Source organism: Zalophus californianus, chromosome 1 (assembly GCF_009762305.2).
Source record: "Zalophus californianus isolate mZalCal1 chromosome 1, mZalCal1.pri.v2, whole genome shotgun sequence".
NCBI classification, from domain to species: Eukaryota; Metazoa; Chordata; class Mammalia; order Carnivora; family Otariidae; genus Zalophus; species Zalophus californianus.
Window position 1 is genome coordinate 81,190,468 of NC_045595.1, and position 14,026 is coordinate 81,204,493.

Below are 14,026 nucleotides of genomic sequence, written 5' to 3' on the forward strand. Positions count from 1 at the left end.
CCCCGCGGAGCAGGGAGCCTGAATGCAGGGCGCATTCCCAGGACCCTGGGATCATGACCTGAGCCGAAGGCAGACACTTAACTGAGTGAGCCATCCAGGTGCCCCAGAGCTTGGATATTTAGAGAAGCAAATTCAAGTCTCCCAACTTCCACTTTTGTGGGGTGCTTTTATTTCAGTTTTATTAAGGTATAATTGACATATAAAACTTTAAGAAATTTAAAGTATACATGGTGATGATTTGAGATACATATTTGTTGTGAGAGGATTCCCCCCCATCTAGTTCATTAACAGAACACATCCATCACCTCACATCTCTCTCTCTCTCTCTTTAGTGAGAACATTTAAGTTCTACTCCTTTAGCAAATTTGAATTATACAATACAGTGTTATCAACCACAGTGACATTTTAAAAGAAGCAAAAATAACTCTTGTTCTGATTTTAAAGAATTTTGTGAGAACGAAAGGATGTAAAAACATTTAGCAAATTGCACAGTGCTCAACAAAGCTTAGATGTTATTAAGGCAATCAACTTAATATTTTTTTCATGACAGAGAGATGAGTCTTGAGTTTTTTCCGGAACTAGATCACAAACCAATTGTCCTAATTAATTGTTCTTTTCTTTAAAAAGTTCCACATCATGACTCTATATCAAATTACAAAACCATCAATTTTAGAGATTACAGCTGCTCTAATAACTTTGTTATATCTTCTTTCCTTAAAAATCATTGTAGCCAATAAAAAATGATATAAAATATTATTTCTTACACACATAGCACAAAGACCACACACATAAACACTGTGTGTTTATTAAAGGACCCATTTGTTATAGCTTCATCACAAGATTACATCCAAAGATTTAATTTCTAAACTGCATGCAATATAATATTTTATAAAAAGAATCAATTGCTTTGTCCCTTTTATTCCCATTGAAGTACCCAATTTAAAAGCATGCTGTTAAAGCTTTATGCTAAATATAATCTTGTATAAACAAAGTTAAATGATAAGTACCCAATATCCACCAACTACTTTATGGCTCTCTATACTATTTCTCACATGATCTGATATCTATGAAATAGTTACACAGGGCATTACGCTGAGACATGAATTTCAGGCAAATACAGAAACCAAAAGCACTCCACTCCAAATCTACATCAGTCGTTCATGCAAGTTAGAACACACAACAATAAACTATATTTGAATTTTATTTTGTCTAGCATTGGAAAGAAAAAAGAGGGTGTTGTAGAAAGAGCATCTGAGCATAAAACTGAGATCAGGCCTGAGTCTCTTGGGAATCCTTATATAAACAGCATGAACAGAAACATGAACACAAAGGAGCAAGCTTCATATTCAGAGTAAATTGACTGAGAATTCAGAAAATTTGACAGGTGATTTAGCAACAACCAATAATATTAGTGATGTGGGCCAAAGCTGTTGCAGCCTAGGTTGTAAAGCAAGACTATGGGAGGTTGTAAGGGGTTAGCTCAGGACCTGGAACAGAATTGTGTCTCCCCAGACTTAGAGAATGGGGTCCCATCTTAATGTGAGCTGAGTTCTAAAGTTGCCACCAAGGTGAAAATTGGGTATCATCATAGTTACCCTTGAAAATATCTCAGGAAGGGCGCCTGGGTGGCTCAGTTGGTTAAGCGACTGCCTTCGGCTCAGGTCATGATCCTGGAGTCCCAGGATCGAGCCCCACATCGGGATCCCTGCTCAGCGGGGAGTCTGCTTCTCCCTCTGACACTCCCCCCTCTCATGCTCTCTATCTCATTCTCTCTCTCAAAAAAAAAAAAAAGAAAGAAAGAAAATATCTCAGGAAGGTGGCAATTTGGTGTAGACATTCCATCTCTCCTGAATGCCCAACCTGTTCCATTTTCATCAAGCAAAACCATAGATTATGGTACATTGGGCAAGCAGTAAGTTGAGGTGGTTGGTTGTGTTTATGGGCTGTTTTGTTTAAAAATAAAATATCCTTGGCATGGTGGAATGCTTTCTCTCTTTTTTAGTTCTAATTCCAGTATAGTTAGCATACAGCATTATATTAGTTTCAGATGTTCAATATAGTGATTCATCAGTTCTCTACATTACTCAGTGCTCATCACGATAAGTGTACTCTTAACCCCCTTCCCGTATTTCACTCATCCTCCCAGACACCTCCCTTCTGGTAACCATCAGTTTGTTCTCTATATTTAAAAGTCTATTTTTTTGGTTTGTCTCTTTATTTCTTTATCCATTTGTTTTGTTTCTTAAACTCTTAAACATATGAGTGAAACCATATGGTATTTGTCTTTCTCTGCCTGACTTATTTCACTTAACATTATACCCCCTAGATCCATCCATGTTGTTGCACATGACAAAATTTCATTCTTTTTTTGTGGCTGAGTAGTATTCCATTTGTGTATGTATGTCTGTGTCTGTGTGTGTGTGTGTACCACATCTCCTTTATCAATTCCTCTATCAATGATCCCTGGGGTTGCTTCCAGATTTTGGCTAGAGTAAATAATGCTGCAATAAACATAGGGGTGCATGTGTGTTTTCAAATTAGTGTTTTTGTATTCTTTGAGTAAATACCCAGTAGTGGATTACTGGATCATGTGGTAATTTTATTTTTAAGTTTTTGAGGAAACTCCATACTTATTTCCACTCTGCCTGCAATGGTTTGCATTCCCACCAACAGTGCAGGTGGGCTCCTTTTTTAGTAGAATGCTCTCTTGACGGGGATTGAAAACTCACTGAGAGTAAAACATGTCCCATCAGTCTTGTACCTATTCCACACCATTATCCACCCATTTAATTTGTGATTACCCACACCATTTACATAATTTTAAATTTATATTTCACTTACATTGTCTCACTCCACTTTTCTTCCCCTTCCCTGCAGAGCAGAGATGTGAATCAGAGATAGTTAAATGCAATACTAGATTCAATCATTCATCCAGCCAGCCAAATAATAAGTACTTCTTTTAGGCACTTAGTAAGTGCTAGATATTGCCCTTGGGAGACTCACAGTCTGGGGAAAAAATTATTAATTTAAAAAATAATTATGGTAACATGAGTGGTACCCCAGTAGAATTATGGGCAAGGGTGCTATAAGCTTATGGTGAAGGAATTGCTGAATTTCTACAACGACATTTGTGCTGAACCTTGGCCAAAAGATGCACACAAAACTGGAAAAGGGCATAGCATGTGTGGCAACTAGGACAGTATGACAAGATTAAAATACAGTGTGCAGGTGAGGAGCTTGAATGGAAGCTTGAAAGCTGTCAAGAGCCAGACTGGTATATTATACAGAGTAGGTTAGATTTTGTTCTACAAGGTTTTTAACAGAAGCATGATTATAGTTGTCTTTCAGGAGGATCTTTTTGGCTTGAGGTACATAACTACCATCCCATTTGCATGTATTAATTTATAAAGCTCAGCCCCCAACATAGAAGCCTCAGGGCCTAGACAGCTGGAAGTCCTGCTCCTTAATACTTTTAAGTTCACCACTGCATCAACATAAGAGTTGACATATCCTCCAGGTAACATGAGTCAGCATTTGGTTGTGCTTCCTCATAGTAAAACCAGAAATGAAGGTGCTAGGATTTAAAAGGGATTTTCACAGCTTATTGTGCTTTCTTAATAACTGCTTTATTGAGATATAATTTGCATACCATACCATTCACCCGTTTAAAGTATACAGTTCAGTGGTTTTTAGTGTATTCACAGAGCTGTGCGTTCATCACCACAGTCAATTTTAGAGCCCTCCAGAGAAACCCCAGGCCCATTAGTGGTCACCCTCCATCCCTCCCACCCCCTGGCAACCACCCGTATGCTTTCTGTCTCTGTAGATTTCCCTTTGCTGGGTATTTCACAAAAATGGAATTACATAATACCTGGTTTTATGACTGATTTCTTTTACTTAACATGATATTTTCAAGGTTCATTCATGATGTCATATGTATCATGACTTCATTCCTCTTTGGGGCAAAATAATCGGCCATCGTGTGGATATACATTTTGTTTTTCCTTTTGTCAGGTGATGCATGTTTGGATTTTTCCATTTTGGGTATTCTGAATAATGTTGCAGTGAACATTTGTGTGCAGGTTTCAGTGTAGACCTAAGTTTTCTTTTCTCTTAGGTATGTGTGGAATTGGGTAGGATGGGAGTTGCTGGGTCACATAGTAAGTCTATTTTTAATGTTTTGAGAAACTATGTTAAAATGTTTTCCAGTGTGGCCGCATCAACTTATTAGGTTTGAGACTACTTATTCTTAGCTACCAGGTCAAAAATTGCTTATAAAGTTTCCCTAGGTTCATGCTCTTAGGAGGTAGGCTCTTCACAGAATTAACTACCTGGAAAAAAAAAAGATCAGTCTGTGTTTTTATTTAATGATGGTGTTTCTGTAAGAGCAAGAACAAAGCGCATAAAGTGAATAAACATAAAGTATAACTACTAAACTAGTCTTAATAATACACATAAAATTCATTTAGGTTTAGGATAAGATTTAAAGAACCATGATATTTAGTAAAAGTAAACTTTTTTCATATTTTTACCTATAGTTTTTTTTTTTTTTTAAGATTTACTTATTTATTTGTCAGAGAGAGAAAGCACATGCAAGGGGAGTCGCAGGCGGAGGAAGAAGCATGCTCCCCGCCAAGGAGCCTGATATGGGACTCAATCCCAGGACCCCGGGATCATGACCTGAGCTGAAGGCAGACGCTTAACCAACTGAGCCACCCAGGTGTCTCATATTTTTACCTTTAGTTTTAAAAGAGAGAGAACCTCAATCTGTTTCTTAACAGAGTCACATTTCCTAGGTTTTACACTGTTTGACACTTGAGAATTCAAATTTTCCTTTTTTTCTTGCATGACTGGCTTTTATCTCAATCTCCTTTTCAGCCTCTTTAAGTTAGTTGTTTGTTTGTTTTCCCAGGAGTCTCAGAAACTCACTTTTCTGGACTTTATCATCCCTTTCTTCCTGATCTAGCAGAATGGGAAGAAAAAAAAAGATTGCAATATCGCCTTGATATGATTCCTGACATAACTTCCCAAATGCAGAAAATAATTTTGCACATATACGCTATCTAACTTAGCTTTTGGCCTTTGGTAAAGAAGGGACAGTGAAGAATTAGTTGTGTGTAATTCTCAAATTAATTTATTAATCACTTCTTTAGAAAATCTGTGGATCTTACAGCTAAGTTCTAATAAACATCCTGTTTTTCAAAACATCATATTATTTTAGAGCTGGAAGAGATTTCAGAAATCACAAAATTCCTTATTTTAAAAAATAATCACTTTTTAAAAATCACCTAGTTAAGTCACACCGGAAAAAAAGAAAGGAGATATTTTAAAGAGATAAACAATGACTTCTACATAAATGCAATCACATACTGATGTTGGGTCTTCCTCTGCCTCCTCCTACAATTCATTCTCTCTTTTCAAGCATCATTTTATTTCCTGGGGTGTTTTGTTTGTTCTTCCATTCGTTCAAGAAATATCTGTTGGGGACTCTATGTCTCAAGTGCAAGTCTAGATGCTAAGGATCAGGAGAGAACAAAAATACTAAAAATCGCGGCCCTTGGAGAGTTTACATTCTGCTGGTGGAGACTGATAATGAACAGCCCTTAGGCTGTTAAGTATTTCAAAGCATATTTGAATGTGATTAAGTTCTGTAGAGAAAAAGAAAGCAGGGAAGGGAAAGAGGAATTGCAGGCCTGGATGCAGGGATACAGTTTTACCCAGGGTAGTAAGATAAAGCCTCTCACTAAGAAGGTAATACAGACCTTGAAGATGGGGCGGGAAGGAGTCATGTGATTTTCTGGAGAAGGGTATCCTGGATAGACAGAACAGCAAACTCAAAGTTTCTGAGGTGGGAGGCTGCAAGAAGACCCGGCGGCGTGGTCGTTAAGGAGGGCACAAAAGGGAAGGGTAGAAAAAGATAAAGTCAGATAGATAACGAGGTCCAGCCTACCTAGGCCTGATGGCCATTGCAAGAACATTGGCTTTTCAAAACACAAACAAACGAAACATTACAGAGATAAAATTCACATAGCAATTTGCTGTTTTAACCATTTTAAAGTGTGCAATCTAAAGGGTTTTAGTATATTCACAGTGTTGTGCAACGATTGCGCTAATTCCAGAATTTGCATCCTCACAAAAAGATACCCTGTACCTCCTAATTTCTCCTCCTTCCCATTCTCTGGCAACCACGAATCTACTTTTTGTCTGTATGGATTTGGCTACTCTCGTGAATATGAGATCTTTTGTGACTAAGTTCTTTTACTTAGCATCATGTTTTCAAGAGTCATCCACGTTGTGACATGGGGCAGTACTCCCTTCCCTTATATAGGCTAACTAGTGTTACCTTGTATGGACATCACACATATGTGCATCCATTCATTAGCTGATGAACTTGAGTTGTTTTCATTGTTTGGCTGTTGTGAAATTCTACTGAGAGCATTCCTGTACAAACTGGTGTGTAAAAATATATTTTCCTTTATCTCGGGTGTATATTTAGAAGTAGAACTTCTAAGTCATAGGTTAACTCTATATTTAAATTTTTGAGAAACTACCAAACTTTTCCACAGCCACTGCACCATTTTTTATTCTTACCAGCAATGAATGAGGATTCTAATTTTTCCCCATCCTTGGTAACACTACTGTATTATTTCAATTTTTCATCATTATTATAGCCATTCTAGTCAATGTGAGATAACATCTCATTGTGATTTTGATCTGCATTTCTCTAATGACCAATGATGTCAAACATCTTTTCATGTGTCTTTTGGCCATTTTTATATTGTATCTGGTGAAATGTCTACTCAGATCATTTGTCCACTTCTTAGTCTGTTTGTCTTTTTCTTGTTGAGTCTGTGATTTTTTTTTATCACTTTATAGTGTCTTTGACATGCAAGAGTTTTTGATTTTGATGAAGTCCAATTTATTTTTTTCTTTTTATCTTTGTGCCCCTAGTATCATTTTTAAGAACCACTGCCTAATCCAAAGTCTCACATATTTACAACTATATTTCCTTACAAGAGTTTCACAGTATTAGCTATCATATTTAGGTTTTTCACCCATTTTGAGTGGTATAGGACTTGAGACAGGGGTTCATCATAATTCTTTTGCATGTAAATAACCGTATGTCCCTTGAAGAGACTACTCTTTCCCCTTGAATGGTCTTGTTACCCTTATCAAAAATCAGTTGGCCATAGATGTAGTTTTATTTTTGGACTCTCAATTTTTTTCCATTTATCTGTATTCTGGTATCCTTATGCCTTATAGATTACTGTGGCTTTTTAGTAAGTTTTGGAATCAAGAAGTATGAAAACTCCAACTTAATTTTTCTTTTTCAGTATTGTTGAATATTGGGATCCCTCTGTTCCTATATGAACTTTAGCTCGTCCATTTCTGCAAAAAAGGTCATTGAGAATTTGATAGATTTTACATTTATACTGTATATCACTTCAAGGAGTATTACCATCTTAGAATATTAAGTCTTCCAATTCATGAGTAGGAATGTCTTTTCATTTTTTTAGATATTTTAAATTTTACATTAGCAATGCTTTGTAGTTTTCAGTGTACAAGCCTTGCACTTCATGGTTACATTTATTCCCAAGTATTTTATTCTTTTTCATGCTATGATAATGAAATTGTTTTCTTAATTTTATTTTCAGATAGTTTACTGCTAGTGTATAGAAATACAACTGTTTTTTTTCACATTGATCTTGTATTCTGCAAATTTGCTGAACTCATTTATTAGCTCTATTTTTTTTTCTAGATTCCTAGGGTTTTCTATATATAAGATCATGCTATCTATAAACTAAGATAGTTTTACTTTTACCTTTCCATTCTAGATACCTTTTATTTATTTTTCTTACTTAATAGTCCTGGCTAGAACTTTTAGTACAATGTTGAACGGCAATGGCAAAACGGACATCTTTGTCTTGTTTCTGATCTAAGATAAGGAATGCTAGCTTTCAGTTAGACCTTGGCTTCTACTTGAGATGAAATAGGGAATATTCTGGTAGTTTGAGGAGAAGAGTGATGTGATCTAACTTCTATTTTAAAATAATATCTTTGTCTTTTTTGACGTTTTAAATGATTACAATTTCTAAAACTAAAGCTAAAACCCTTCGTAAATATGATAAATAGGTATTAAAATCTGACATGGTTCATTAAATTTAAATAATAGAGTAATGTTACTATACAAAAAAGGTTTAACACATACATATGGCTCTTTTAAGTACAATAAAACTAGTTAAAAATTAAATATATAACGTGTTCAGGTCATACAAATTGCCTTAGCTATATCTCTACCTCCCTATCTATATTACTGTGTGATTGTGCAATGTCCTGTTGATAATATGCAATTTTTTATACTTCACTCTTGATAATCAAAGATAATATTTTCTGCCAGTTGGCAACAATAAGCCCTGAAAAAATCCTGGCACTGATAATGGCTTTCCTAATTAATAGCCACGTGGTTCTAGCAAGTGCCTTTATGTCAATAAGCCAGTTTCCTTGTTAATGAAGTAAGAACTCTCATGTCTCACAGTATTGTTACAAAGATAAAAAGAGAAAAGTGTCTACAAAATTTTTTTGAAAACTAAAGAGCACTAAACAAATGTAGAGCATCACTATTATCTTGCATCTTTTAAATGTTCTTTATCATACATTTGTTTAATTTCGTAATTATTTAGTTTACCTTTGAAAGAGTCCACTGTCACACCTGATGGCTGATTCATGTAACAGTAATGGCATGTAGAATAAGAATCTATAAAACTAGACAGCTAGGTTGTTGGACTCACTAGAGAGAACCACTCTATATCATACAAAGTTTAAAATAGCAAAAAATAATGAGACATAAAAGTAGTTGAAGAAACAGTCTATCTCATTTTGAGTGATGCATTATCTATAATCTTGGGTATATTGTGTAACATATATCTCACAAAAATCAGCTGCAGACTTCTTTGGCGTTTACCATTCATTTGCGTGTCAGTGATACTCACATCAGAATTCATAAATCATCATTTGTGGTGGCACCTTTTCCATTGGCCTCTCAGAAATCTTAACAGAATATAGCCTTCAATTAGAAATGGAGCATTTATGATGATGTGAGCTTCAAAGGTCAAAAGAGAATAATTTCACCCAAATCCTATGGATTGGTCCATCATATTGATCCATCAATATTTTTATCAGTCCACTGACTGAGAGAAATATCCTTTAAGAGGAGAAGCTCACAAAAGTACTCTCCCTATAAAATCTGTAATTTAGAAGGGCAAATACGACACGGGTCTCTCTTGCTTCTTTTCTCTCTAGTTCCTTCTTATCTTACAAAAAAACAGAGCTAATAAGCAAATACAAATAATTTCTATCTCATTCACATCTATTCAACTTAAGTTAATTAAACTTCCAGTCTGAGGAAACATTTATTAACCCAGATTGACAAGTCAGGCAGAGAAGAGACTTTCATTGGCTTTGGAATTGTACTTTGAAGTTTAGGTACAGTGGGATTTTTCTGAAGAGTTAAGTAAAAGCAAATGACTACTGAAATTATGGCTTAGCAGTGCTGAAAATGAATATGTCACATGTGGAATGAAAATAAAATTGTGTGAAAATAAAATGCATTATTTTTTTAATGTCTAAGCATTTTTCAAGAATTCCCCAGATACATACAATTATTATTACACTTAAATTATCTAGGTAAATGTATTTTGTGCTTCACTTTTGGTAAAAAGCACTGTATTTTTACAAAGCTAGGCCTAAGCTTCAATGTTCTCTAGATGAACTGATGAGGAAAAAAATGATTTCACTGAACTCAGGTCATACAACTCAACTCTCTCAGCTAACCTGCCCAGTACTTGGTCACTTTTTTTTTTTTCTTTTTCCCAGTCAACCTGGAAAGTTTTTAACGTTTTTTTCTCTAGCAATGTCCTCAATTCTAGAAGAGCAGCTCACAGGAGCAAATTGAAATCTCAAAGGGAGAGATACATACGTACATGTGTGATTTTATTTAGTTAGTTATTTTATTTTGGATGAGGTAGGAAATAGGGAAGTTGAGCAAAAGAGCAGGCAAGAGAGGAGCATGAGTCCTAGCCTGGGGCTTGCCTGCACTCTCCCAGTTTCCTGCAGTGCGATCCAGGGACATAAAGCACAAGGTCTCTAGACACACAGCTACCATCTCTTCCTTTGCCTCTCCTCCCCGTTTCTGGGAGGCACAGATAGTGGCCATGAGTACTCTTTCCTCAATAAACCGTGACAGTGCTGTCCAAGAGGTAAAGCCTCCATGCTAAAAATAACCTAACAAGGTCACCACCTTGTCTGCCTGCCATGGTCCTAAGCCATGTCCTTAAATACCTGAGAGCTGTTTCTTCTCACCCAGCTTGCCTTCTGGCTCTGACTTCTTTCGCCAGCCTTGTGAAGTGGCTGTCGACCTGGCTGTGATCTTGACTGGTTGGCAACAGCCTACCAAGGGCCAGGCTTGGATGAGGCCTCCGCCGTGCACACTCCCCATCCACTCAGACTTCTGACTTCACACGTCCTGCCCTGGACAGCTAGCATCCTTGGCCTGGCTTCCTCCCTGAGTAAGAAGAATTTGCTAGTAAGGATGTGAACGAAACTAGTCACATGCCACAATAAAGCTTTTTCCCCATTTCTAGAGACACAACTTTAAAAGAACAATGTTGATTTAAAACAGGCTTATAGAAAACAGGGTACATAGAAAAGAAAATCTTCTGTCCCAAGAAAATTAATTTTCAAAAAATGATCGATACAGCAAAGTGGTTTACTCTAAGTGCTGGCTTTAAATTTTAATTGTCACAGTTGGGTTTTGGTAAAAGTAATAGAAATCGTGTTTAATAACAACAGCTATACAAATATGTATCCTAAATAAAATCATGACTCTTTCCTAAGCCTTGACTAAAAATTATATTTTAAAATTATTTTACCTGGGGGACCTGGGTGGCTCAGTTGCTTAAGCATCTGACTCTTGATTTCTGCTCAGGTCATGAGCTCAGGGTCATGGGATAAAGCCCAGCGTTTGGGCGCTGAGCTCAGTGTGGAGTCTGCTTGGGATTCTTTCTCTCCCTCTCCCCACTCTCTAAATAAATAAATAAATGAAATCATTAAAAAATTATTTTATCTAAATTAATGATGAAATTTCAGAACTTTTATTCATATCAAATGGTCTCTAATATGGTGTTCTGATTTGACTCATGAAATGAGATCCCACAAAGTGAAATGGAAGAGAAATGCCATCATCCTTTAAGAGGTCAGGTCTCATAGGATAGATTTCTATCCTTTTGTAACTATAAAAATATTTAGCATTCTACAGGATCAGAATGACAGTACCAACTGTCACAGATAATATGAATTTACTTTGAAATTAATTCCCAGGCAGCATATCCTTTATTAACACAGCTGTACTTTAAAAATATATTTATCTTAAGGTATTGAATGAAATCTTTGTTGATAGAGCTAACCAAAAAGGTTTTTTTTCCCCAAGTATATACTCAAAATAAATAATTGAAGCTATTTATTTATTTTTTTTAAAGATTTTATTTATTTATTCATGAGAGACAGACGGGGAGAGAGAGAGAGAGAAGCAGAGGGAGAAGCAGTCTCCCAAGAAGCAGGGAGCCCGATGTGGGACTCGATCCCAGGACCCTGGGATCATGACCTGAGCCGAAGGCAGACGCTTAACCATCTGAGCCACCCAGGCGCCCAATAATTGAAGCTATTTAAATAATGCCAAAATAACTGGCCTCTTAAGTAAGCCCTAAGGAAAATCAAAATGGTTATTCTGTATCATTAGACAAAAGAGAGTCTAATTTTTTTTAATGTTTCAATTAGTGTTTTGGTGAAATGGCAATGCAATTACAATGAGGGTATTCTCAAAAACAAAAAGAAGATTATATGATATGGTAAATTTTTTTTTAAAGATTTTATTTATTTATTTGAGAGAGAGAGAGAGTGAGAGAGAGACAGCCCAAGAGGGGGTAGGGTCAGAGGGAGAAGCAGACTCCCTGCTGAGCAGGGAGCCCGATGTGGGACTCGATCCCGGGACTCCGGGATCATGACCTGAGCCAAAGGCAGTCGCTTAACCAACTGAGCCACCCAGGCACCCTGATATGGTAAATTTTTGTGCAAGAAACAGTTTGCTGTAGCTTGAGATTTCTGGGACAATATGATAGTTTATCGGAATAATAGGAGAGTTAGTTTTATATCTGGAATTTCATGAAAATCCGGTCTAGGTTGCTTCCGTAGATAAAATGAGATTCTTAACATCTTGGAAAAAAGGTCTCTTGGCTTTGCTGGGGAAGAGAGACATTTGCTCCAGAATTTTATTATTTTTCCAAGCAGTTGTATTAATTTTTCAGCAACCAAACTTTTAGAAATGTGTAGAATTCTCATTTCTCTTGTTCTATTTTGATGTGCATACTTCCCCTAATTTTTATGCGCCCCCCCCAGCTCTTAAAAATTTCTTGGCTGAAGTATATTAACATTACAAGGAAACAACAACTTTGAGGAGAGAAATTCTATCGAAAAGTGATTGTATTATATGATGACCTCCCTTTTGTTCTGCTTTCAGCAGAGGGGAAAAGAAATTGCTGTCTTGGGTGAAATGACTGGAGTTTGAATCTTGAGACAACATAGTTTATACGAAATGCCTAGCAGTTGTTGAAAAGTTGTCATTAAAAATATATATGTAATATGTTTCCTTGATATTTTTAAAGGTCTTCTCTTTTTCTATGTCTCTCATCTTTGCCAACCATTGTCCATAATTTATCCAGTAGAACTTAACTTCCTGAAAACACCTTTCCTGATGTTTTGAAATTTTGTAAAGAAAAAAAAAAAAATCCTTTAATCCAGATGTCTGAGTGTGGCATGTTACATCATGTTATCATTCTGGTGATTAAAACATTGTCTGTGTAGTTAATCCATGAAGCACTAACATTATAATGAAAACTGCTAAGCAACTCACACATACAATAAACCGCCCAAGCCCAGATGGGATAAGGTCCTAAATTATACCCACGCTAAATAATTTATCAGTATGCCAGCCATTTATGAGAGCTTGTTTTCTTATCTTCAGGACAGATCTATGGTATCCCCCACCCCCCCAAAAAAAACCCTGAAAACTGAAGAGCTGACAATTATTACTTCCTTTTTATCCTATGGGCTACCTAACAGGATTCTACGGCAAGGATTTGTATGCCAAGTGGCTTGGCGGAACTATCTCCATATCCCCAATTCTCTACACATTCTAAATTCATTAGTCAGAAGGCATGTTCTCTCTCACTTTGTTTTCACTTTTAATTAGTAAAAGCTTTCAGGATTCATGATTTATCATGTCATAATTTTTAATAGTTAGCTGTTATGGAGGACACAAGGCAAATCCTTACTTTTTGCCTAAAGCACAAGGGCAGAAAGGAAACTATTGTTATGTATATTAAACAGACAAACTACCAAAGACCCTTACTGAAAAAGCATGCCTTGACTTTTGCCCAATTTCAAATTGAGTTTTTGAATATACAGACATTCTCTTTGATGAAATGGGAACGGTTACTGTGGCGTGTAGCACTTTCCCCTCTGGAAGTCTTGGAGCAGGGGGATTGCCATTCATAGATTTGGAAAGGTTTTTTTTGTTTTGTTTTGTTTTGTTTTCTTATTCCTTTAGAAGCCTAAAAAGACAACTTCCTTATCTAGTGGCATCCAAGTCACTTAAAATAGCTTTGAAATAAACTGATTTTCTTTTTGATGCCTCCTTTTTTTTTTCCCTTCTGTAAAATTTATCAGAAAGTTCACAAATTCTGACAAAATTCACCCCTTCTTCTTGGTGCCTACAATTGTATGTACAGTGGCCAGACCCACTCAATGGACTCTACCAAGTCCTAGAAGTCCTACCTTCTGATTAACTTAGTTTTGAATGAATTGACTTAGATTAATCTGTGTTTGGAAGGGATGAAGCAGACGTCCTATGAGCAATCTAAGAAATGGATTCCCTTGGAAATGTACAGACTGTGCATTAGAGAGAGAAGACTAT

General features: G+C 36.3%; 1 protein-coding gene across 7 annotated transcripts in view; it reads left to right on the top strand.

Moving 5' to 3' along the window:
- Positions 1 to 14,026, top strand: part of ZNF385D (zinc finger protein 385D) — an 863,057-nt gene that overhangs the window by 825,501 nt on the left and 23,530 nt on the right. The gene's annotated exons all lie outside the window — the stretch shown is intronic.